This window comes from Manis pentadactyla, chromosome 8 (assembly GCF_030020395.1).
Source record: "Manis pentadactyla isolate mManPen7 chromosome 8, mManPen7.hap1, whole genome shotgun sequence".
NCBI lineage: Eukaryota > Metazoa > Chordata > Mammalia > Pholidota > Manidae > Manis > Manis pentadactyla.
The window spans coordinates 74,999,877-75,027,366 of record NC_080026.1 but is presented as its reverse complement, the minus strand read 5'-3'; the positions used below and the strand labels follow the sequence as shown (position 1 = coordinate 75,027,366).

General features: G+C 39.4%; 1 protein-coding gene across 2 annotated transcripts in view; it reads right to left on the bottom strand.

Moving 5' to 3' along the window:
* The window catches only part of PRKG1 (protein kinase cGMP-dependent 1), a 1,239,474-nt gene that overhangs the window by 227,716 nt on the left and 984,268 nt on the right, over window positions 1-27,490 (bottom strand). The window lies entirely within an intron of this gene.

Below are 27,490 nucleotides of genomic sequence, written 5' to 3'. Positions count from 1 at the left end.
ATATCCACATCTTTAAATTCACTTATTTTAATAGTTGAATGAAAATATTCTTTTCTCCCATCAATTGAGCATAAAATAAAACAGCAGAGCAGCTAACTAAACTGGTCTTTTTGTATTATTTTATTCATCACACTCATTTGGTTTTAGCATTTCTTGTAATGACAGCTCTTTTTCTTCAGAGAAATTACTGTGGCATCTAAAGATCTTCATTTTTAAACCAGGTTGACTTTTAGTGTGGGCTAGATGGCCCTAGTTACTTTGAAAGGCATTACTTCATGCTTTAATGTCCTTGCTTCAGCAATTTAGATTTGGCCCTGTCAAACAAAATGTCTTAATTTAACGGACTAAAATCTGGTCCAGCTATGAGCTCATAAACTAACAAACGAGGAGGAAGGTAAGGCTGCAAAAGGATTATCACAATGTGTCAGTATTCTGATTTGGACACAGTCACTAGGTCCACTCTCAGGTTGAAGATTAATCCTACAATTAACAAAAATAATTTCTATAAGGAGAGGTGAGGGAAAGTATATCGCTGGGTCCAGAGATATAATAAAAAAATGAGGACTATGCCATCTGGCCACATCCCTCTCTGCAGCTTAGCAAGGGAGCCATATTTTGAGAAAGAAAACATTACTTTGCATTCTCCTTAGAAAATAGATTTCATGGCTGGCATGCAATATTATCAGGCCAATGGCTATGATTTGTCCTTATACTTCAGTACCATGTTTATTAATACTTTAGTCTATCCACTCTTAAAACTGCCTTTCATTAATACTCAGAATTGAAAGTAACTATAATTTTCTTTGTATATCTGGAAAACTAACATACTACCTGATGTTACTTTCTTTACCCAAAAGTAACTCATTTTCTAGGTAACAAGTTTTAAAAATAGAATTATAGAATGCATATCCTTCAACCGATTAATTTCATTTAAAAAGATATCTATGTTTCATTTTCATATCCTGCTGCTTTGGAATGGAAAGATTGCTATAACATGCAGATTTGAAAAACAAAATCCCAGTAGTATATTTTCATGCATCAATTCAACAAACATTTCTGAGTGCCTCTGAGTCAGGCCTGGTTGCAGGCACTGATGATATACAAAGATGAGTAGTGCAAAATTCTCAGTGGCACCATTCCTTAGATTTTTGTTTGATGGTAGCAATGTTCTACATCTGCATGGTTAAAATAGTAGCCTTTAGCTACAAGTGGTTACTATGCAGTAGTCACAGTGGCCACACTGATTAAAAAACCAAAATTTTAAATGCATTTAATTGTAATTAATTTACAATTAATTTACTCTTGCAGTGAGCATTTATTTGGTGCTGGCCACTGGCTGGGGGAGCAGCTGTGGTTGCCACCTCCTGTTCTCCTCCACGGGGGCCCCTCTAGCATGGCTGTCCAATATTCTCCATAGCATGGTCTACTGGGGTTGGCCAGATTCTTCCACAGCAGCTGGCTTCCAGTGGTGCAAGAGCAGAAGGGACCAGAACCAAGGCCCAGACTGGGAACAGATCTCACATCACATGCTGTATTCAATGGGTTTAAGAAGGTGCCAGGGCCACTCCAGATGCAAGGGAAAGGGACTGCACAGAAATGTGAACCCCAAAAGGTATGGTGCCTCTGGAACTCTTAAGACACAGTCTCACACATTCTTCAAACTGAGCTCCTGACCTGCTTCTCCTAGTCCTGCTTCTCCCATGTCTTCCTTGTATCAGCAACACCAACTCCATCTTTCCAGGTGCTTGGGACGAACACCACGGAGTCATCATTAACTCTTCTGTCTCACAGGCCTGCAACTGCTCTGTCAGCAAGTCTTCACTTCCAGGATACACCCAGGACTCAACCACTCCTCCCTTCCGCTGCTGTGCCTACCATCTTTTCTTGCCTAGTCTGCACAGTCAGCTCCTAACTGGGATATACTTCTGCCTGGCCCCTGGTCCCTCCGCACACAGGGGTCAGGCAATTCTGTTAACACATAGTCACCACCTGTCCCTCCTCTGCTCACATCCTGCAGGGGACTCTCTCTATACTCATGTGCAGTGAAGTTGCATAGTAGTGCTAACAGCTTCTGTTCCTTCACTCCACTGACTTCACCTCCTACTTCTCTCCCTCTCATTATGTCTGTTCTATTCACGCTGCTTTCCATGACATTCCTTGAACACCCAGGCCTAGGTCCACCTCCCTGAGATGTCCCTCTACCCCAGATATCTCAAAAAGAGATCTCTCAGGAGAGGGAGGTAACCATAAGGGAAATCGATGGGAGTTTGGGCAGAATTAGGGGAAGCACTGCTGGAGGTGAAGGGGTCAAGGAAAAGTATTACTGGACCCTGCTGAGAGGTGGAGCCATGAGACAGAAAATCCCAACAGCAGCTGGAGATGTGGCTTCAGATAAGGAAGGACGCCCTGCCCAGCACCACCCAAGTTCAGAGAGAGCCAGGGGATAAATACCATGACCTCTCTCTTCTCTCCTCTCTGGTATGCTGTTTGGGCTCCCCATTGGCTGGACTCAACTGGAAGTCAGGGGATGGGGGCACTACTATTCATATCAGCCTCTGGGTAGAGAGTAGAGCCAGGTAAAGTGAAAAGCAGGCCTGGGAGCAAGTGGGAGGCATCATTCATTTAGTCACTTATTAACTGTCTCTTCCACTAGAATGTCAGTTCCATGAAGGGATTTTTTTACATTATTCCCTGTTGTACCCCTTGCACCTTTAGAGTGCCTAGGCATTTACTAAATACTTATCAAACAAATGGCTTACATTACAAGGACAGATAGTCTATCATGTAACAAGAAGCCTGGAAATGGAAAAATTCCAGAGCTAGTCAATTTATTGACTCAGCAAGAGCTGCCAAGTTCTCAGGTTCTTTCCTTCTTTTAGATGGCTTGCCTTCACTAGGTGGGTCCTCATGGTCCCTAGATGACTGCCACTGCTCTAGTCATCACAGCTGGGTCAGAGGCAGAAAGGGCAGTTAGTCATCTTACAAGTCCTCCTGGGAAATAGATGGCAACCATTCTTTTATGCCACTTTTGAGTAGCACACATGTTCTTAAATGAATGCCTGGCAAGAAAAATACAATTACTCCAAATATTTTCTTGTTAACGCAATGGGGCTGACAAGAAACCCTTCAAATGAATCAAAGCTCTGGCAGTAGAAAATGGGAAGGAGGGATTGGGGAGGATACCTCAAGAGGGTATCTACCTCATGGACAGATCCAGTCTCTGAAAGGCCATGAGTGAGACAGGGATGGGGTGCCTAGGAAGGGCTGATGAAGCTGGGATGCTAGCAGTGAGAAGAGAGGACGCAGAGTCCATGGTAGCTGTTTTCAAATCTGCTGTGGTAACACAGCAAGAGGCAGCCTCCCCTGCTGACAGCCCAGAGGGTGTGTGTGAGAGAATTAAAGGGAGGAATTAAGAATTAAGTCTCCTTCTTGGAACCCAGCTTCCACATTGTGTAAAGCTCAAGCCACATCCAAGGGCGTGTATGGGTGACCTGAGTGACAGTGCCATCTAAGCCTGCCTTCTGATGCAGTCAGGAGGAGACATGTGAGTGAAGAACCTTTGTGAGTTCAGCCTCAGCATTTGAGTGTCCAACTGATGTTATGAAGCAGAGACAAACTATTGCATCCAATTCCCTAACCCACAGAATTTGTGAGCATACTGAAATGGTTCTTATTTTATGCCATTAGGTTTTGGGGTAGTTTGTTACACATCAATTGATAACTCAAACAGACCCCTTGGGGGTCTCTCTCCTTCTTTCGGAACTTCTGGCTCTAGTTGGTCCCGGAGCTCAGAGCCTGCCAGCAGCTGTGGTGAAAGGTATCTTCTTCCCCAGCCTTGATGTCTCCCTTGGGAGTTGAGGAGTCTGGGACATAGCCTGGCCGTATCTCAATCCCTGGCACAGGGGGCAAAGCACAATCATGGCCCTTGTCTCATGGGAAGTTCCCAGTAACTCCAGGAAGAGTTCCAATAAGGAAACTAAAGCAAGCACAGTCACAGGGCCACACCACTAATAAGAAGTGGAAGTGGCATTCAGTGCAGGCGCTCCTCCTTTCATGTCCCACTGGGAACTGTGGCGGAGACGGCAGTAAGAAGGGACCGCTTCCCTGCCTCCTTCCTGCCATGCCTGAGGCTGGACAGTCTGGTGTGGGTGATAACCAGTCTTTTTTACATTGCAATGAAGAGATGCATCCAAATTACCTTCAGTGATATGTAAACAGATCAGTCAGAATGCCCTGGTTGTTAGTGATAGAAATTCCAGCCACAACTGGCAAAGTGGGAAGGTCACAAAACAGCATAGTCCAAAGTTACTATTGGTTGTCCCAAATAGCTGAATCCAGGGTTAAAACGTGGCACCAGACCCCAGTCTCCTTCCTCTCCTCACATCTCTCTATGCAACATATTAGCTTCTCACCAGGGTGCAGGGCCTAGACGGCAGTGGGCTCCCCACATGTTCTTGATCGCTTGCTCTTTCATTATTTTTATCCCTTTTTCCCACAGAGCAGAAAGTTTGGCAGAAATATCCATAGTCTATTTAATTAATGGAAATTATTTAATCACCTTCTTAATATCATCTGATATAGTTTTGTAACTCGATACCCACAATTGCCACATCAGTTATTTCGTTTTACCTACACAGGCATTCACTGCATATATTTCCAGCTGCACAAGCTCGTAAAACTCAGAGATCCAGAGAAGAGCCTATGGAAGAGTGGTTAAAGGCAGTCCAAGTTCAGGAAAGATAATATTGCTGGTGTTACAACACCAGGGTTATAATGACTGTGCTCTCCTGAAATGTTCAATTGCCCCTGAGGGGAAGATGATCATGCATGCTGATTCTTCGAGTCTAATTATGTTAGTCAAATGCCAGCAGTTTCATTGTTTTTTGAAGGTCATTTTGCAGCTCTGCCATTTCTTATTTCAAATTAAATCATAGAAAAATACACAAACGAGAATGAAGAAACCTTAGGAATTAGAAAAGTTCCTTCAAAGATTTCCACAGTTGTTAGGATAAAAGCTAAACTCCTTAGCATGGCCTGCAAGACCATATACAGTCTGCTCGATCCACTCTCTTCAACTTCTTTTCACTCTCCCACTACGGCCCCCAGCATGGTTGGCCCTCTTAGGTCCATTTCTTAACTGTCCCTTCCAACCACCAGGGTGGGCTAAACCCTCCCACCGCTGCACCCCCACTGACCTGACCAGTTACATCCTACAGCTCTCCCACTGTCTCCACTACCAACTCCCAAGTCCAAGCCAAAGTCATCTCACCCTTTTGTTCTGTCTTTCTATCTGACCTCCCTCCTTCTGCCCTTGACTGTTCATCCCACCCTACAACATTCCATCTATTCTCTCTGCAACCAGAGTAACCTTTCCAATAGCAAATCTATAGAAATCATTCTACAACTTAAAAACTTCCAATGGCTTCTCTCAGCAGTTAAAACCATAAGCAATTTACTGTGGCCTATGAAATTCTCTGTATTCTAGCCCCTCTCCACCTCTCCATCCTCATCCCCTCCTATCCTCACCCTCACCCTCACCCTCATTCATTCTGCTTCAGAAATACTGGCTTTCTCTCTGTACCTTGTACTTACCAGATTGAATCCATCCTCAGAACTCTGCCTTTAGCAGACCCTCTATTTAGAACATTCCTCCTCAAGATGTTTGCTATTACCTTATTGTCATTTGGGACTCAACAAAGCCTTTCCTGACCAGTCTAATAATGCACCTTCCACTTCAATTCACTTTCTACCCTATGTCATTGTTTTACATGGTCATGGTATCAGGGAGCTCAGCAAAGCTGTGTGGTTCTCTTTTGCTGTGGCAAATGCCACTTCTGACTGCTTGATGACAAACACAAGCTGCACAAACACAACACAATTGAGGCTTCTGTGAAAAAGGCCTTCTATTTCACCCTTCACGATTTGAAATTATCCTTATTTGTTTGCTATCTGTGATCCTATCCTTGTCACCTGCTGCTTAGAGGATTAGGAAATTTTATGTTATATCCATTGTTTCACTTAGGACAATGCCTAGCACACAACAGGCATTCAATATATAACCTAGATAAACGATAAATTTGATCTAAACCCTTCTTTTGGAATGAGAAAGCTGAGTTACAAATCAGGTACCATACAGGGATGGACAGGGAAAGAAAATTGACAGCATGTCTAAATACAAGCAATGTATTTTCCCAATGGCCATAACTTGGAAAAATACTTGAAAAACTTGTGAGTTAGGAAAAATCCAGTCTTCCCTTTTGCCACTAGAAAAAATGAGTATAGCTTTTATTGTTAGTATGTATGTCTCTGGATTCTTGGAATTCAACATTATTATATAAGTATCCACTTGGACTTTTAAAAATTCTTGACATTCTTGCTAACACTTGGCAGAAGACTTAGTGCAACAATGGACTTGGCACTTTGAAGCCATGGTAGTTGCTCCCTGATGAATATATATGATTTATTTTCACTTTTGAGATTAGACTTGTAGTTAGTGTTATCAAATATACTATATTTTCACTGGTGATTTTTTCAGCCCCCAACTGTAAACATAATGTGTAACTGCATCTCAGTTATTGTAAACATAATATACAATATATCATTCTGAACTAAATTCTTGCCTAAGTTATTTTAGCCAAAAGTTATATCAATTCCCTTTATACTTAAAGCTTATTTAAGTTGGAGCTACTTTATTAAAGCATGGAGCCCCTATTAATTGACACTGTCCTAATGATTTAGGTATACATAATAAATGCTTGAAAAAGCAATTAACAATTGGAAAATTAGGGAGTTAAGAGCAATATGGTTTGGGGTCATAATTCCTGCATCGCTTTTTTATCAGAGGATAGTTATATCTTAGAAGAATATGACATCAGGAAGAACAAGTACTTTCTTTAAAATACTGGCACCTGCCTTTCTGGAGGCTAAATCAGTGATGATTCTTACCTCTCCTAATAGCCCAGATTATTCCAAAGACAAGACTTCTTGATGAAGAACAAGATAACCAAACAGTTTCATCAGCAAAAAAAAAAAATGCTAGTCAGGTACGCATCAAACAAGGTATTTTTGTCCCAGGACGACTTCTCTATTTGGTAAAACTCTGCCCATTAGATATGTCTGGACTTAGATTATCTAGGGCTGCTTAGAAAGACTGACAGTTGGTTATTATAACAATGTAAAAATTTCCACATTGCTCTTTTGGAATTCTGGTGGTTTGGAAGTTGAAGTCTTAGGTAAAATACATGGTGGAGCCAATGATAGCACCTGTAAACCAGGGAGTTTTCTTCTCTTCTCCAATGCATGGCCACCATGGATGTGATCACAGAGCTAATGCTGTTCTAACAACTAATAATAATTTTAGTGCCTGTGTGTTGCCATAAACGGGCCATTTCCCTCTTGTGGAACAATAATTGTCAAGGGGACTTGTTCTGTTATGAAGCATTTTCTCAGATAATATTTAACCTCATTAAGGCTACAGTTTTGATGTATTCTTCCTACCCTCTGAAGGAAAATTAATTTTCCTCCCCTACCACTCACAAATTGTCCAGAATACCAAAAGAACAAATCAAAACCTGGAACAGTGTGTCTAACTACATCCCTCCTTCATACCACCACCATCGTGTCCAACCAACTGGACATCGGAGATACACATGCTCTATTACAGATGTTTTTATTTCAATGCTATACTGCACCTGCCACTCAGGACACTTACTTAATTTAAATCCAGTACCTTCCCATGTAGCTTGGGCTGGACAACAGTTAGGTTCCCAGGCTGCTCAAACTAACCTACAAAACCCTCCTGACCAAGCCTGAATTTCAGGTACACATGAGGGACATGCCTTAGTTAGGAGAGACTGGTCGTTCATTAATTTCAAACAACATCATTATTTGTACCTTCTATGAATAAGATACTGCATTTGACACTGAGACCACACAGATACACAAGACACAGTCCCTAACTTTGCATAGTGGTTAAGTAGGTAGATACTGGAGCCAGACTGCCCAGTTACAAATGTCAACTCTGGAATCCTAAGCAAGCCACTTTACCTTCCTGAGCAGTTTCCTTTTCTGCAAAATGTAATCATACCTCCATAAACAGATTGCTGTGAGGATTAAATGAGTTAATAAATCACAAAAGGCAGAGTCTGTCAGATAGGAAGCACTATAGAACTAATAATAGTGCTTATTATGTTATTATTGTTATTATTACTATTATTACCAGGGAAAGTTCAATGAATTATATGCAGGTAATTTATCATACATAATACATAGCTTTTCCCAAGCAGGTAGTGATCCCATGCTGTTTGGGAAAGAAAAGGAAGGGCTTTTCAAGCAGAAGGAACAGTCTCTGTAAAGGCACAGAGATGGTGAGAATAAAGAGATTAAATAGAGACAAGGTCAGAGCTGCTAGGTCTGAAAACTCACAGGTTTGAAATACATTTTATTTTTATTGGGTCATTTTCCAACTCTAATACCATTAATCCAGTGACCTTCAAACTCCCTGAACAACCTGAAATCTCACGTGTTCTTTATCATTCTGTTCTCCATAACAGGAAATAACGACAGTAAACTCCACTCCCTACCTTACTTTGTATTCCACATCAGAGATATCCTTAACTAAAGCTCTGTGGACAAGAAGGAATATCGATACAATTTCCGAAGAGTCAAAACTGGAAGCTCGGCAAACATAAGCATGCACTTTGCCTGTGTAGACGTTTCACCAGGACAACTGCACCGTGGCTGCTCCAGCCAGATGCCTGTGGGGAGGGAGGATGGTCTCAACATCACCACCTTCAGAGTCCTCACCCTATCCCAAGACCATCATGCCACCGGCGGGTGAGGATTCCTGTATTAAATAAGGAGTGCTGTAGTCACACCAAGGGCGTGGGACTCTCCACTCTCCAGGGGCTGACCCATAGAGCACCAGAGGACCCAGACACCAAGTACAAACAGAAAAGGGGGGCTTTTCATCACATACCGCTAGCTCAGACTTCTGGACAGGGAGCCTGCCAATCACGGGCTCTCAATGCACCACACCCACCTCGCTCACCAAGGCTACTTAAGAAACAAACAGCTGGGGCCGTCAGTGTGAGTCTGTCCCACCTCCAGTGCTGAGGATCTGTCTCTATGCAGCTGTCCCTTGACACATTCCTTGCGGTCCTGACAGCCCATGATGTAACATTCCTCACTTGCCTGTAACCCTGTTTTATCAAATTCCTTCACCTGAAAGCCTGCCTTGCCAGTCCTGAGATACATTCTAGCTACCTGGGACTTATATCTTGCTGGTGCTATCAGGAAAGGACCCTGTCTCTACTGAGGTGCCCACTTGAACTTGATACCCAGGGACTGATCACACTGGATAGGAAAGATGCTGTAGGAACAGAGTCCTGGGCAGGCCTAAGCCTAGTCCTGACCAGATTTGCATGTGAAATCCCAGGGACCCCCTGACTTCTAATTCGACCTTGCCTGAACGTTGTACTGGTACTGGCTTCCACACTGATAACAAGGATAGGTGTAAAGTTCCCAGGCAACAAGCCCTGGTACTGCATAAGCTTATGTCAGAAAATTAATTTATGTATCAAGCCAACAGTCTGGCTGAGAGTCAAAATTCAGACCCCCTGTAGCACAGTGGGGCCAGATGTAGCTTCTTAAAGGAACTAATGAAATTGTCACCACGATGAACAGGAATTATGGCAGCTTTGCATCCTCATGGGGTCCTAGGAACCAAGGAAAGCTGCAACTCCATCTGCTAAGCCCCTTGCTCAATGCAACCCACTAAAGATATGAAATCTCTTTAGTGGATTACAATCAGCATTTTTTTAATAGACTAGAATAGAAAATATTAAATGCATCACACATAGTAAGGATAAGTTATAAATGTGTGTGTGTGTGAATACTTATGTACATACTAGGCCCTAATGTAAAGTGTGTTCCTTACCACACAAATACTATCTTGACAAAATAAGTACTTTTCTATCTTTACAAAAGCCATAACATCTTCAGAATGGGAAGTATCCTTATTTCTATATGAAATCACCTTTAGGAATTTCGTTATCATTATAAAAACATTAACATTGAATTTTTTTCCTTTTCTCGTTATTTCACTTTTGAAAAGGTATGTATCAGTTGATAGTACTGGCTCTTCTTTGAAAGGCTGTATAGCCTCCATTTAAGTAAATGACACTTCGACTCAGTTCACCACTTTGTTTCCTCATCCAGCTCTCTACCGCTCGGTCCTCTATCCTACCAGTCTTGCAGTCTGACAAAATGGCATCATTGCATTTATATTTTTGTATATCCAAGTACCCAGTTTTCCAAACTAACACTTAGCACTTCTTATAGAGCAATAGATTTATGCAGGTCTTTGTCCAACTGATAATTAATTCTGGTTTCCTTTTCTGAATCTCAGACATTCTTGAGATCTCTATGTGATTGGTGGCCAGATCACATCATTATCCTTTAAGCCCCTTGAATACCTTCAGAGTTTATGATTCAAAGGCAGCTGTTGACCCGGCAGTGGCTGCCTGAGCTGACTGAATCCTTACCCTGAATATCAGACAAAGGAGGGAAAAATGTTAGCTGAAGTTTCATAACTGCTTGGGTTTTATTTGATGCTTGACTGAGCTCTTCAATGACATCATGTTTCAAATGGATTTTCAATCTCTGTTTTTACTTTCAGAGATTATTGACATGAACATATTCATGTAACATAATGACCAAGAATGATATGGAGGAAGGCACACAAAATGCCAAAAATCTCTAAAAGGAATAATTGATTTCAGATCTATTCATTTCACAACAGAATAAAACTGTTTACAGAATAGACAAGCAGGCATTCCCATTCCACCTAATTAAACTATAATTCAAACTTAACAATTTGATCTATAAAGGCAATTAGCTTCGGCAGAACTTGGAAATTGTTTGCCCTGATGGATTATGAAATGTGTCACTGAGATACTTAATTGTACGCTTCTCTGAGTCACCATCTGAAGTATAAATGTTTTGAAGTTTCAACTAAAATAAATACACTACTCGAGGAAAAAAATAAAGATTAATCACAGTTTCTCATGAATGCTACAATAAAAATGGTGGAATGGGTAAAAAGCATGTAGAATTCACTCAACAGTTTACTTCTTTTCTATTTTAAAATAAACTTTTCACATTTCCCTTTGAGAAGATACTATTTAGTTTAAAGAGATCCTGAGCCATTGAAGACCAGAAGGAAGAGAAAGCAAGGAGGATTCTGATTACCCGAGGAAGGAAAGAGCTCTTTTTATAGTAGAGGATGCGGTTCTTGCCTTGAGGATATTTTTTTTCTGTCTAGACTGCTTTGAGAGTGGTCTTGTGCAGAGCTGAAGTTATAGAATCATTTATGATCCTGTCCCCTTTTTTATTCCACAATATTCAATATAGCCACTCAGGGGCAGTGCACTCAGTGAGACTAGGAGGGTGCTCAAGAATGAGGAGACATGGAGAGAAAGTCTTCTTTCAGGATGGGAAATTAGTGTGTTTATTGGAACTAATAGCAAAAGTAACACAGAAAACACTTAATAATTAGTACCTTAGGGGCACTAACCAATCAGAAAGAGCATAGGCTGGAGCAGGATCCTGGAGAACCTCATTCATTATGGGGATGTTTAGGGCCTTCAAAAGTGAACTAGGGCAGTAGTAAGGGGGCTCCTGGCAAAGGCTTTTTAACTGGTACAGTAATATTTCAGTGTGCTAATAACTGTGCAAACCCATTGAATAGAGGCCCTAGAAACACTCTTCTGTTGTCCCCCTGCCAGCCCATTTCACACATATTTTTAAGTTTCTAAATTCAGAATGAACATCAGTATTGCTAACAGTAGTTGCATTGATAGAATTAAGAAAATTAAGCAACTGTATCTGCACAGAACTGGAAGGTACACTGTCTCGTAGACCAGAGGTCCTGTCTGGGAACAGCTAAGTAGCTGATGGAATTCAGGACATGCAACCGCAAAACACAGCACCCTGGTAAATTGAGTCTTTTAAGCTGAAGGAGTTTCAAATTAGAAGGAAGGATGCTGTGACTTTCCCCTGCCTTTCTCCCCACAACAGGTCCAAAGACCCTCATGTGAAAGGTGCCTACACCTAGAGAAAATGACCATCTTTATGTTTAAAGGTCAAGTGACACTGAGAAGATTTCAAACAGGCCTGGCTAGTGTTCCCCAATTTAGTACACTTACCTCATACTTCTTCACCTATTATATTTCTCCAGTCTTCCTCAAACCTAGCATAAAAATACTCAGGTCTGTTTCTTTCAGCCTTCATTTCCTTATGAAGGTGTGTCGAGTAGAACATATATTAAATAAATTTCTATGCTTTTCTCCTCTGTCTTTGTCAGTTTAATTTTTAGACCCAGCCAGGTGCCCTAAGAGGGATGATGAAAACTTTTCTCCCCTATATAGCTAAGAAAGTGAAATGAACATTGCTAAGAGAAAAACACCATTAAGAGGAGTGTGCTTAGGAATGAAAGGTGGAAAGAGAAGGATCAAAGAAAACACATCCGAGCTGTGCATGCAACTCAGAGATTACCGATCTGAACATGATGAACTTTTTGGTCACGAGAGAGACTTATGCTATTGTTAACAAGTTTATTTCAGCCACCTGAATGAATTATGCTTTTAGATGAGCCACTTCTCTTGACTTTAAATAAACAAGTAACCTTCTCATTAAAATGTTTGCTTCCTAGTTTCCTTATCATCAGGAGGGAGGGAGTCTGGATCTGAGTTGTGTGCATTTGAGACCCATACACACCAGAAAGTACTAGGCTGGATATATCAGGCGACACTAGTATATTACACTTAAAGTTGGAGTACTGGAAGTATGCTGGATATAGATATCTGGATACAGGTATGCTGGATAAAGATCCAGCTTCTTTTCCTGCCAGGATGAAGCCCAGATCCTATATACGGTAGAATTCAACAAGGTAATGCTACCGTGGCAACCATTCTTAGACTTTGCTGAGGACCTGCCTTTTTACTGCTACCTTCAGCTCTCTGCACCCACAGATACTTCATGGGATCTCTGCAGATATCTACAACTACCAAGAAAAGCCAGGACCTTTGTCATCCCAATATCCAGAGGACTTTTACCTGCTTTATGGAAGTACATCTAATTCAGCCAGAGTTGTGGGCATAGATTTACAGAACACGTTGCTCTGGAAACCCTGCTGATTAACTTATTTGCATTTAAATGGGACCACAGAGATTGAGGCTGCCTCCCAGCATGTTTATTCTCCTATTTTCAGCAATGCAGGAAAGGGGTTGTTTTTAAAAGAAATGATCAGTTGAAATTCTACTAATTCTCCTGATCGCAATATAATTTAATATTGTATAATAACTATAAAAAAACTCACTTTTACACTTCAGTTTAACTCACATCATAAAAAGAACTACCATTAATTTGAGGTTAGTACATGCTAAACAATGTGCTAAGGGTATCTCGATTAGGACAATGACTCACTGAGGTCTTATAATCTCCTTTTTACTAAAATAAAACAGAACCTGGGACAGGTTAACTAATGTTCCAAGATCATACAGCAAGTAAACTTTAGAAGCAGAATTTGAATCCAAGTTTGTTTTAGGAAGTCTGTGCTCACAGTCTGACTTCCTGCTAATCTCACAGAGAAGCAATTCTCTTTACTCAAAAAAAAAAAGGGAAGGATGGAGGGAGGACAGATGGACACACTGGCCATAGTAATCATGGAAAACCACTCAGGCACAAACAGAATTCAAAGTCCTGAGTTTTACCTGCAGTGTATTCAATTGTTTCATTAGAATTCACTCCTAAAACACTGTTGTAATCTATGACTCTTGGGCTCAAAAACTAGAATAGCTCAAGCTTCTCAGTGGAATAACATTTAAGCTTCTTGCTTGTGGCATTTAAGGCCCTCTGCGATCTGGCACTGGTTTAAGTACCCTCTTTCCCTCTATGCTGAAGCCATTCCAGGGCCTTAGCTGTCTTCCAGATATTTTTTCTCTTGTATGCTTTGCATCTGCTATTCCCTGAACCTGGAATGTTCTCTCATTACCATCTTTACTTATACAATCCACTTCTCTAATAAGCGCTCCCTTGATTCTCTAAATAGAAAGGCTTTCTTTACCATAGCACACTTTTGTCTTACAATTGCAGCCTCTCACTTTCCACCTTTTGTTCTTAGTCATTATTTATAGATCTATCTTCTACCCAAAGGAGAACAGAGCCTACATATGTTTTATCCCCCACCTCTAACTACTGCCGCCACAATGCCTTATGCTAAGAGGGAACTAAAGGGTTTGCTGAATCGAATGAACTTGAATTTATATTAAAGTACTACCCGTTTTGCACTTTTATAATGCAAACATCTCGGACAGGATAATGCATTCAGGTTTGCAAAATCATTAATAAATTAGTATTACTAACCCATGCTTTGTTAAGTTACAAAGATCTTTAACATAGAGTTAGATCATTACGGGAAGCCCCTTGGATAATTAGTAAAAGCCTTATTATCATCTCCATTTTTCAGATGAGGGATCAGAACTAAAATTAATTATTTAGTTATTTCCAACTTCTCCAGAATAATTATGTAGCAGCCACAATGCTAGGCACATACCACAGTTATTTTATTCCATGAAAGCTTGAGAAGGAACACGTGGGTGCTTACAGGTGCAGGATTTATGAGCATCCAAAATGGGAACTCATTTAATTATTTCCAAGCCTGTGTATCTGGAGGACAAATTCACAGGCAATATCTTTAAAATATATATTTTTAAATTTTTCCCAGGTAGGTAAATGTTCTCTATTTCCCTACATGGCTCTCTGTGAATCAGTGACATTGAAGGGAATGGGTAACATGTTTGTTGGAGATTATGCACTGGTGCTGGTTTGCTAATGCAACCTTATGTGGTCAGAGACTTCCTCTGGTTGTCACTGAATGTAAAAAGTCAAATGGAGACTGTAGCAACATAATGAACAATACATAATTTACCTAGTATCATTACAGAATGATGATGCATCTGTCCTTTATAAGCAACATTTCCATGTAATCCACTTTCCCATTTTAACTGATTTGGCTAGAATGCATTTAAACTGTAATACCTATTTTACCTTTTAAACAACATCTATAGGACTTGCTTAACCTTTTCTGACTGACCTGCATTCATCATTATTCACATCCATTATTATCCTGAGCCATACCATGGTCATGTCCTGTGTGGTATCTGAGGCATGCAGGCCAGATGGTTTTACATAATCAAACCTCACTCAGTGACTGACCTTGTTTTTTTTCTTACTTCTCTTGTCTCTTTCCTTACTGCTAAATTGTTAGATCTGACTTTGCAACCTTAAATATCAAGTCACTAGCAGAGTCCCAATATGCCATGCCCCAAATCAGTTCCATTTCATTAAATAATCACATGCACGGGTTAGGCACCACACTACGAGACAGCCATGCACATGTAAGTGAAGACATACATGCCTTTTATGAGTGTGCAGTCCAGAGAGGGGCAGAAGTGAACTTGTACGATTTCAAAATAACACAGAAGTTAGAAGCTAGAGGCATTTACAGCATGAAAGGCTTGGTGGCATGGAGTTCAGAGAATGACTTCCAGGAAAGTTAGTAGCTGATCTGGGCCTTGATGTAGGAATAGGGTCTAGCATGATGAAAAGGTTGCTAGTGGGATAGAAGAGAAGAAGAGCAAATGCTCAGGAACATGAAATAGGTGGTCTGCACGGGAAATGGCTAACTTCTCAGTATTACTAGAGCTCAAGTTTAGGCAGCAAGTGGTAGAATCTGAGACTTGAGAGGTGCAGAGGCATCCCTTTGATGATATTCTGCCCTCGACTTTATTCCATGGGTGATAGGAGCCGCTGATGGGATTTAAACAGGGGTCAACATGGGGTAAGGAAGAAGTGCAATTAGACGTACATACAGTAGCTTCTCAGATATTTTTTGAATGAGCATGTGAATTCCTCTAAAATGAATGTGATTAAGTAGATGGTAAGATAATACAGTAGGGAGAGTAGATTTAATTTGGAATAATTTCTTTTAGGAGAGATACCTGAGGATATGTACTTTCTATGTGTCTAGCAGGAAGCCAGATATCTTATTTCTGGCTAGTTTCTAATCATCTAGGGGATGTAAAACCACAGGGAAGCAAGCCAAAAGCTTTTGACTTTAGCTGCCCGATAAGATCACCAGGGAGGTTTTAAGAGTCCTGCTACCTAGGCCTTCTCCCAAACATATTAAATTAGATCCCTTACAAGTGACCTAATATTCATTCAAGTTCTCCAAGTGATTCCAGTGGTCAGCCACAGCTAAGAACCTCTACACTCAAGTGCCAGGCTCAGACATGAGACAAATAAGGGGCTCTCTTTTCTGTGAAGTATATGGGTTGAAGATATTGTTGGAGTTTACTTTTTCTATTTTGACACAGGTGATATACACCTCTTGTTAGCATAGAACAACTGTTACTACCTCTGAGAAGCCTTCTCTGAGGGATTTTTAAAGCTAGTCCATTCCAAATAGTGCTTTTTAAAAATGTTTACTGTGAGGTTGGTGGAAAGGAGGTTTAGGCCCAAACAATAGGTTAAGTAAGATGAAACCAGACTACACTGGAAGGAAAGCCATTTGCACACATTTAAATGCAAGGTAAAAAAGAGATCCAGTATACTGGTGACAAAGCACAGAATACCTCTTCTACTCTGGGATATTGGTGCCCCAAGCTTTCTGATTTCATTGTGAAGAGTGGACTATGATAGGCAAAGATACCAACTTCTGGCCTTGATATCAGCAGTCCAATAGAAAACAAGAAACCTTGTTGCAGGACACTTCTTTGCTAAGCTTCGTAAGAGTTCTATCCCTAAAGGCATTCACAGTTGGAAGGTTCATGAAGGTTGCAGGTCCTAGCCCTTGCAAACAGCAAGGATCCTTTATACTGTCCTTTTTTTCTTTAATCTAGAAATTTTAACTTGTATAGAGAGCTTTAAGAAAAGACAGATTAAGTCTGGAGGTTTTTCAAATGTTTAGGTCATAATGTAACATTACTGTTCTTTTCTAAGAAGCTCTTTTCAAGCACAGGAAAGTTGTAGTGCCCTACTATTCCCAAATCATGAAGAGTGACATAGGTTTCAGTATAGTTAAAGGAAACAGTGTCATTAGTGTTCAAAATATCCCAACCAATTCTACACAGGCAGTTAAACATTGCTGAGGCAAATGTACCTTAGGGCAAAATAAACCAAGTTTTCCAGCAGTACCCCTGAGACCTAACACAGGCACGAGGTTACAAGCCAACCAAAGTAAACCTTAGGTACAGGTTACACAGAACAATGAAGCATAACCTTTTCCTTCCCTCCTAGAGGTTATGTTTAAGGGGGTGCACTGAATTGGAGATTATAATAAATGAGCGTTTTTCATAAATGGTATATCTCCAAAGAAAAGGGACTCACAGAGAGGCAACTGACTGGTTTAACTGCACATAGTACACAGACTGAGACACACACAAATCTTGTTGGAAATTAAAGGCACTCAGGCTTGTAAGGTTCTGTTCTAAAAACGTTTATGGTGAACTTAATGAGATGTGCAGACTGGAACTGTGCACATCTGCAAAGCAGAAAAGTAAAATGCATCCAGGACTCAAGTATAAGAACATGAAAACTGAACAATAGCTTGCTTGACCTGGGTGCTCTGGGGCAATCTTCTGTTGTTACGTTTAGGAATAGTGACACTTCATAAGAAACAATTTGAAACATGCAGCCCTTTTTCATCAATGAAAAGTAAAGATGTAAAAGTCTGGCTTTGAAAAGGTTCCAGTTCAGCACAAGTGTGGTTCGTGTTTTGTTTTATGTCAAACTAGTTTAATATACCAACTTAGGGACCAAGTGTTGCAAAGCAGGTCGTTTCAGTGCAAACATTGACTGCATTATTGCCTTCCCTCATCCCAGTCCCTCAACTGTTTATATCTACACAGACAAGGTAAGGTGGAAAATAGGTGCACTTTTCTGGATTGTTTAGAAAAGATGTTCTCATCCTGATTTATGTATTAGAAATAAACTACGGAGAAAACAAAATGTCGAAAAGAAATACGTACCCTAACCCCTATCTTGATAGTTCCAGAGGCAGTTGAGCAGTGTCTACTACCTACATGTTTACTTACTAAAATGCAAGTCTTTTGTCTTGCAAGATTTATGCCAATTACTTGATAAAGAAAAGAAACATGTCCCTTGCCCCCCACCTCAAACACATACCACACCGACTGAATTGAGTTTTGTGAAACCCTTTCACTGGGTCTTTGTGTCTGTGGTCACTAGTACCTATTTGGCATGAACCTAGATGAGGTTCATAGTACACCTGAAGAATTACCTAGTGACCTAAAGGCACACAGCTAGTCAACTGGAAAAATACAGAGCCGGTAAACTGCTTTCTTCCTAAAGGGCAGTTCCTAAGAGTTAGCTCTAGGTTCCATGCCTTGTCTCACTCACATAACCTGACTGAGACAGACACAGTCTTGAAACACTTTTGAGATATAATTCATATGCCAGAAAATTCACCCTTTAAATAAGTGTACAATTCCGTGGTTTTTAGTATATTCACAGAGTTGTGCAACCATCATGACTATCTAATTGGGGAACATTTTTACCATGCCAAAAAGAAACTCCATACCCATTAGCAGTCATTTACCATTCCACTTTCTCCCAGACTTTGGCAATCAATAATGTAGTTTCTGTCTCTACAGACTTACCCATTTAGGACATTTCACAAAAATAGAATCAAATAATATGAGGCCTTTTGTGACTGGCTTCTTTCATTTAGCACGTCTTCAAGTTTCATCCATATTGTAGCCTGAATCAGTACTTCACTCCTTTTTCTATCAGGTGGATAGAAGGATGTGGAAGGTGTAATTTTATTATCTCTGTGCCCTTTGTAATTAGTGTTAAACAAATACTGGTGTCTTTTTTTGTCTTATTTAATCTAATGTGTTCCAATTATCAAATCTTATCATCTACTTTATACTCCTTCCTTTGGGATACTATCCCTTAATAGACTCTAATAAATCAAACTACTTTTTCATAATTTAAAAAGAAATCCAAAAGGCTGATAATGTCCCAAAACACCCTATCTCTTATGACCCCCCAATTTCTGCATCCTAACAGTAATAATTATCTCTTTTCTGCTGTTTATTCTGTAATATCCTTCCATATTCTTAACATGTTTGTACTGTTATTTGCTGTTTGCTACTTTTTTGTTATCTTTTTACTTTTATATATCATTTACACACTTTGTATTATGCCCTGACCTTATACAAACGCATATGCTCTTCTCCCATCCCCTGCCAACACTTCAGATTCATATTCAGTTTTTATGACCATATAAACATTATTTTAATTGAGCTATATCATACCCTATTGTGAAATTTTGTTTTCCATGAAATTAATATTTTCTTTTTTGTTCTCTTAGTTTTCATTGTGGCTATCACAAGTTCACCAAAGATTCTTTGCCCTTGAGGGAAATCTTCTTACACATCAGATAGTTCCTTAAATTCATTTTATTTTCTTGCTGACATCCACCCTGGAGCCCTCCATTCCACTGGACACTTTACTCCCTTTCTAGTCTCTTACAGTTTTCATACTAGGCTAGGGTCTCCCTCCAGCATTATCCCAGAATGTTAGCTCTTTCAGTGTTCAGTCTCTGTGTCTTTTCTTTTATCAGATTTCTCACTCTTTTTGGTGGAGTATACATTTTAGTAAACTTCTTAAGAGGGATGAATGGCAGGTAAACTTTTATATGCTATGTATATTTGAAAATGTCTTTATTTTAACCTTACATTTGGTAATAGTTCATCCAGATACAGATTCTGTATTCAACATTACCCATGATAATTTTCAATTATTGGAATTATTGGAAACATACCTCAATGTTTCCAGGTTCTAATGCTTGTGTTCTTGATCTTTTGTTACCTTGTGAGCTGACTTTTATCTGCAGAAGATTTTAGCATTTTTTATTTCTCTAGGTTCTGAAATTTCTTAAAGTGATATCAGTGTACATCTTTGTTCTTTATTAAATATTCAGAGACTTTTTTTGCCCCTGTTTTTACAGCTTCATTGAGGCATAGTTGATACTATAAATGGCACATGTATAAGTGTGTGCTTCGATGAATCTTTATATATGTTTACATCCATGATACTATCACCATGATAAAGATAACTGATATATATTTTTATTTTTATGTACTTTTTTATTTTTTATTTTGATATCATTAATTTAAAATCAGATGGGCAACATTGTAGTTACTAGATTCCCCCTATTATCAAGTCCCCACCACATACCCCTTTACAGTCACTGTCCATCAGCATAGTAAGCTGTTATAGAGTCACCACTTGTCTTCTCTTTGCTATACTGCCTCCCCATGCCCCCTACATTATGTATGCTAATAATAATGCCCCTTATTCCCCCTTTTCTTGCCTTCACACACATCCCACCCCTCAATCCCTTCCCCTTTGGCAACTATTAGTCCATTCTTGGGTTCTGTGAGTCTGCTGCTGTTTTGTTCCTTCAGTTTTTGCTTTGTTCTTATGCTTCACAGATGAGTGAAATCATTTGGTACTTGTTTTTCTCCACTTGGCTTATTTCACTGAGCACAATACCCTCTAGCTCCATCCATGTGGTTGCAAATGGTAAGATTTGTTCTCTTCTTATGGCTGAATAATACCCCATTTTGTATATGTACCAACTCTTCTTTATGCACTCATCTACTGATGAACACTAAGGGTGCTTCCATATCTTGGCTATTGTAAATAGTGCTGCAATAAACATAGGGGTGCATATGTATTTTTCAAACTGGGCTGCTGCATTCTTAGGGTAAATTCCTAGGAGTGGAATTCTTGGGTGAAATGGTATTTCTACTTTTAGTTTTTTGAGGAACCTCCATACTGCTTTCCACAATGGTTGAACTAGTTTACATTCCCACCAGCAGTGTAGGAGGGTTCCCCATCTCCGCATCCTCGCCAGCATTTGTTGTTCCTATTCTTTTCTATGTTGGCCATCCTAACTGGTGTGAGGTGATATCTCATTGTGGTTTTAATTTGCATTTCCCTGATAATTAGTGATGTGGAGCATCTTTTCATGTGCCTGTTGGCCATCTGAATTTCTTCTTTGGAGAAGTGTCTGTTTCTATCCTCTGCCCATTTTTTAATCGGGTTATTTGCTTTTTGGATGTTGAGGTGTGTGAGTTCTTTATATATTTTGGATGTTAACCCCTTGTTGGATATGTCACTTGCAAATGTATTCTCCCATACTTTAGGATGCCTTTTTGTTCTGCTCATGGTGTCCTTTGCTGTACAGAAGCACTTTAGCATGATGCAGTCCCATTTGTTCATTTTTTATTTTGTTTCTCTTGCCTGAGAAGATGTGTTCAGGAAAAAATTACTCATGTTTATATTTAAGAGATTTTTGCCTGTGTTTTCTTCTAAGAGTTTTACAGTTTCATGACTTACATTCAGGTCTTTGATCCATTTTGAGTTTACTTTTGTGTATAGGGTTAGAGAATAATCCAGTTTCATTCTCTTGCATGTAGCCGTCCAGTTTTGCCAACACCAGCTTTTGAAGAGGCTGTCATTTCCCCATTGTATACCCATGGCCCCTTTATCATACGTTAATTGACCATATATGGTTGGGTTTATATCTGGGCTCCCTAGTCTGTTCCATTGGTATGTTCTTGTGCCAGTACCAAACTGTCTTGATTACTGTGGCTTTGTAGTAGAGCTTGAAGTCAGGGAGAGTAATCCCCGCAGCTTTATTCTTCCTTCTCTGGATTGCTTTGGCTATTCGGGGTCTTTTGTGGTTCCATATGAATTTTAGAACTATTTGCTCTAGTTCATTAAAGAGTGCTGTTGGTATTTTGATAGGGATTGCATTGAATCTGTAGATTGCTTTAGGCAGGATGGCCATTTTGACAATATTAATTCTTCCTATCCATGAGCATGGGATGTATTTCCATTTATTGGTATCTTCTTTAATTTCTCTCATGAGTGTCTTGTAGTTTTCAGAGTATAGGTCTTCAACATCCTTGGTTGGGTTTATTCCTAGGTATTTTATTCTTTCTGATGCAATTGTGATTGAAATTGTTTTCCTGATTTCTCTTTCTACTACTTCATTGATAGTATATAGGAATGCAACAGATTTCTGTGTATTAATTTTGTATCCTGCAACTTTGCTGGATTCAGATATTAGATATAGTAGCTTTGGAGTGGATTTTTTAGGGTTTTTTTTTTTGTACAATATCATGTCATCCACAAACAGTGACAGTTTAACTTCTTCTTTGTCAATCTGGATGCCTTTTATTTCTTCGTGTTGTCTGATTGCCATGGCTAGGACCTATAGAACTATGCTGAATAAAAGTGGGGAGAGTGGGCATCCTTGTCTTGTTCCTGATCTTAAAGGAAAAGCTTTCAGCTTCTCTCTGTTAAGTATGATGTTGGCTGTGTTTGTCATATATAGCCTTTATTATGTTGAGGTACTTACCCTATATACCCATTTTGTTGAGAGTTTTTATCATGAATGGATTTTGAATTTTGTCAAATGCTTTTTCAGCATCTATGGAGATGATCATGTGGTTTTTGTCCTTCTTTTGTTAATGTGGTGTATGATGTTGATGGATTTTTTTATTGTTGTACCATCCTTGCATCCCTGGGATGAATTTCCATTTGATCATGATGGATGATCTTTTTGATGTATTTTTGAATTGGGGTTGCTAATATTTTGTTGAGTATTTTTGCATCTATATTCATCAGGGATATTGGTCTGTAATTTACTTTTTGTTTGTGGTGTCTTTGCCTGATTTTGGTATTAGAGTGATGTTGGTCTTGTAGAATGAGTTCCCTCCTCTTCTACTTTTTGGAAAACTTTAAGTAGGATGGGTATTAGGTCTACACTAAATGTTTGATAAAAATCAGCAGTGAAACCATCTCATCTAAGTGTTTTGTTTTAGGTAGTTTTTTGATTACCAATTCAATTTCCTTGCTGGTAATTGGTCTATTCAGATTTTCTGTTTCTTCCTAGGTCAGCCTTGGAAGGTTGTATTTTTCTACAAAGTTGTCCATTTCTTCTAGGTTATCCAGTTTGTTACCATATAATTTTTCATCGTATTCTCTCATAATTCTTTGTATTTCTGTGGTGTCCATCATGATTTTTCCTTTCTCATTTCTGATTCTGTGTATGTGTGTACACTCTCTTTTTTTCTTGATAAGTCTGGCTAGGGGTTTATCTATTTTGTTTATTTTCTCAAGAACCAGCTCCTGCTTTCATTGATTCTTTCTATTGTTTTATTCTTCTTGATTTTATTTATTTCTAATCTTTATTATGTCTCTCTTTCTACTGACTTTGGGACTCATATTTTCTTCTTTTTTGTAATTTCATTAATTGTGAGTTTAGACTGTTCATTTAGGATTGTTCTTCTTTCCTGGGGTAGGCCTGTATTGCAATATACTTCACTCTTAGCACAGCCTTTGCTGCACCCCAGAAATTTTGCAGTGTTGAATTACTGTTGTCATTTGTCTCTCTATATTGCTTGATCTCTGTTTTTATTTGGTCTTTGATCCATTGGTTATTTAGGAACATGTTATTAAGCCTCCATATGTTTGTGGGTTTTTTCATTTTCTCTGGGTAATTTATTTCCAGTTTCATACCTTTGTGATCTGATAAGCTGGTTGGTACAATTTCAATCTTTTTGAATTTACTGCGGCTCTTTTTGTGGCCTAGTATATGATCTATTCTTGAAAATGTTGTGCACTGGACAAGAATGTGTATCCTGTTGCTTTAGGATGGAATGTTCTATAGATGTCTGTTAGGTCCATCTGTTCTAATATGTTGTTCAGTGCCTCTGTCTCCTTACTTATTTTCTATCTGGTTGATCTGTCCTTTGGAGTGAGTGGTGTGTTGAAATCTCCTAAAATGAATGCATTGCAGTCTATTTCCCCTTCAATTCTGTTAGTATTTGATTCATGTATGTAGGTGATCCTGTTTTGGATGCATAGGTATTTATAATAGTTATATCCTCTGTTGACCTGACCCCTTTATCATTATGTAATGTCCTTTGTCTATTGTGACTTTCTTTGTTCTGAAGTCTATTTTGTCTGATACAAGTACTACAACTCCTGTTTTTTTCTCCTTATTAGTTGCATGAAATATCTCTTTCCATCCCTTTACTTTCAGTCTGTGTATGTCTTTGGGTTTGAAGTGAGTCTCTTGTAATCAGCATATAGATGGGTCTTGTTTTTTTTATCCATTCAGTGACTCTATATCTTTTGATTGGTGCATTCAGACCATTTACATTTAGGGTGATTATCAATAGATACATACTTATTGCTATTGCAGGCTTTAGATTTGTGGTTACCAAAGGTTCAAGGGCAATTTCTTACTATCTAACAGTCTCATTTAACTCACTTAGTATGATATTACAAACACTACCTAAAGTTTCTTTTTTTTTCCTCCTGTTTCTTCCTCCTCCATTCTTTATATATTAGGTATCATATTCTGTACTCTTTCCCTTGATTGACTTTGGGGGTAGTTGATTTGATTTTGTGTCTGCTTATTAATTGTTCTACTTTCTTTGCTGTGTTTTTATTTCTCCTGGTGACAGCTATTTAGTCTTAGGAATACTTCCATCTATAGGAGTCCCTCCAAAATGTACTGCAGAAGTGGTTTGCAGGAGGTAAATTCTCTCAACTTTCACTTATCTGAAAATTGTTTAATCCCTCCTCTAAATTTAAATGATAATCTTCACGGGTAGAATATTCTTGGTTCCTGGCCCTTTTGCTTCATTGCATTAAATATATCATGCTACTCCCTTCTGGCCTGTAAGGTTTCTGTTGAGAAGTTTGATAATAGCCTGATGGGTTTTCCTTTGTATCTGATCTATTTTTTCTGTCTCTAGTTGCTTTTAAAGTCTGTCCTTATCCTTGATCTTTGCCATTTTAATTATTATATGTCTTGGTGTTGTTTTCCTTGGGTCCCTTGTGTTGGGAGATCTGTGCACCTCTGTGGCTTGAGAGACAATCCCCTCCCCCAGATTGGGGAAGTTTTCAGCAATTACCTCCTCAAAGCCACTTTGTATCCCTTTTTCTCTCTCTTCTTCTTCTGGTATCCCTATAATGTGAATATTTTTCCATTTTAATTGGTCACACAGTTCTCTCAATATTCTTTTATTCCTAGAGATTCTTTTCTCTCTCTGTACCTCAGTTTCTTTGTATTCCTCTTCTCCAATTTTTATTCCATTTATCATTTCTTCTACTACATACAATCTACTTTTAAATCCTTCAATTGTATGTTTCATTTCTGATATTGAATTTCTTAATGATTGAATCTCCATCCTAAATTCGTCCTGAGTACTTGAATATTTTTCTGTACCTCCATGAGCATGTTTATGATTTTCATTTTGAATTCTCTTTCAGAAAGATTGGTGAATTCACTTTCATTTGGCCCTTTTTCTGGGGTTTGTGAGATTTTGATCTGAACCAGGTTCCTTTAACATTTCATATTTCTATGTGCTGCCCTCTAGTGCCCAGAAGCTCTAGTCTCATGAACTGCTCAGCCCCTGGAGTGAGGTTGGTGGTTGCAGAGGAACTGCACTGGTGTGTGTGGTTTCCTGCTTCCCAGCTGTAATGCCTGTCTCTGCTGTCAGAGCGAGTGGGCCGAGCACACAGGTGTAAGCCTCTGTGTTTTGTGTCTATAGGTGTCATTGACAGGGCCTCCCTCTGGCTGGCCTGATGCCAAGGCAGTGATTGCCAGTTTGCGAGCCAGTTCTGGCAGCCAGTAGAAGAGCATAGCAGGCTGCATATCACAGTTGAAGGCCTCAGAGCTGAGTAGCCAGCCAGGGGGATGGAGAGCTTGAAGCTCCTGAAAGTTCCCAACCTGCTGGGCAGAGTGCGCCCAGACGACTTTGTCCACCTAACCCTTCTGCACAGCAAGCTCTGTGCAAACCCTGCCCCTTCAGCAGCCCTCTCTCTGCTAGGAAGCCTCTCCGACTGCCTGCCTTCCCTTTGTCTCAGAGAGGCCAGATGTGGATCCCTGTCCTCCACAAATGTCTGGAATCTCAGTCTCTCAATTATTCCACCTGTCTTAGCTTTCCAACCCCACTAATCTCCAGAGCACCATGTAGTGTAGTTTTGTGCTTACAAAGCAGATCTCCAGGGCTGGGTGTTCAGCAGTCCTAGGCTTCCACCCCCTCCCTGCTCCATTTCTCTTCCTCCCGCCGGTGAGCTGGGGTGGCGGAAGGGCTTGGGTCCCACTGGATCAAGGCTTTGGTACATTTCCCTGTTTCATGAGGTCTGCTCAGTTGTCCAGGTCTATGCAGTCTGTTGCAGCTTTGTTTCCTGTTGCTCTTTTAGGATTGGTTGGGAGGAGTTCTCTGTCTCACCTCTCACACCGCCATCTTGAATCAATCCCTATGATGACTGATATATTTATTACCTCCAAAAGTACCCTCAGATCCACTTTATCACCTATCTTTTCCATCTCTCCCCAGGTAACCACTCATTTGTTTTCTGTCATTATAGATAAGTTTGTATTTTCCAGTATTTTATATGAAAGGAATCAAAATATATACATCGTTTTCTTCTCTTATTTCAGTCAGCATACTACACTTGAGATTCATCCATGATGTGTTATATATCAGTAGTTTGTTCTTTTTCATTACAGAGTAGTATTGCTTTGTACAAATATATTATAATTTGTTAATCCATTAATCTCTAGATGGATATTTGGTTTGTTTCCATTTTAGCTATTACAAATAAAACTGCAATGAACAAGCCTTTGTGTGACATGCACTTTCTTTTCTATTAGCTAAACACTTTGAGCTAAAGTAACTGGGTAGTATGTGGGCATGGATTTATTTAACTTTTTAAGAAACTGCTAAATTGTATTCCAAAGTGGTTGTACCATTTTGCTTTCCTACAAGCAGTACAGAAGAGTTTACTTCATATCTTCATCAACACTTGATATGACTTATCTTTTTGATTTCAGCCATTCTAGTGAGTTTGTTATAACTTACCTTGTGGCATAAATATGCATTTCTCTAATGACTAATGGTGTTGAGCCTTTTTATATGTTCTTATTTGCCTCCCATGTATCTTTTTTAGTAACATGTCCATCCAAATTTTGTGCCAATTTTTAAAAATGTGCTCATTGTCTTAATATTGAATATAGTTCTTTATACATCCTAGATACATGTCCTTTGTTACATATTTTTCAAATATTTTTTCTGTGTCTTGCTTTTTAATTTTTGTAACAATGTATTTTAATGATATCTAAGTAATTAATTTCTTTTCCTGATTGTGCTTTCTGTGTCCTAGCTAACAAATTTTGCCAAGGTCTATGTCAGCAACATTTTCCTGTTTTCTTTCTAGAAGTTTCAAAATGTGAGCCCTTACATTTAGGCGTATGATCCATTTAAACTTAATTTTGTATACAATGTACAATATGACTAAGGGTTAACTT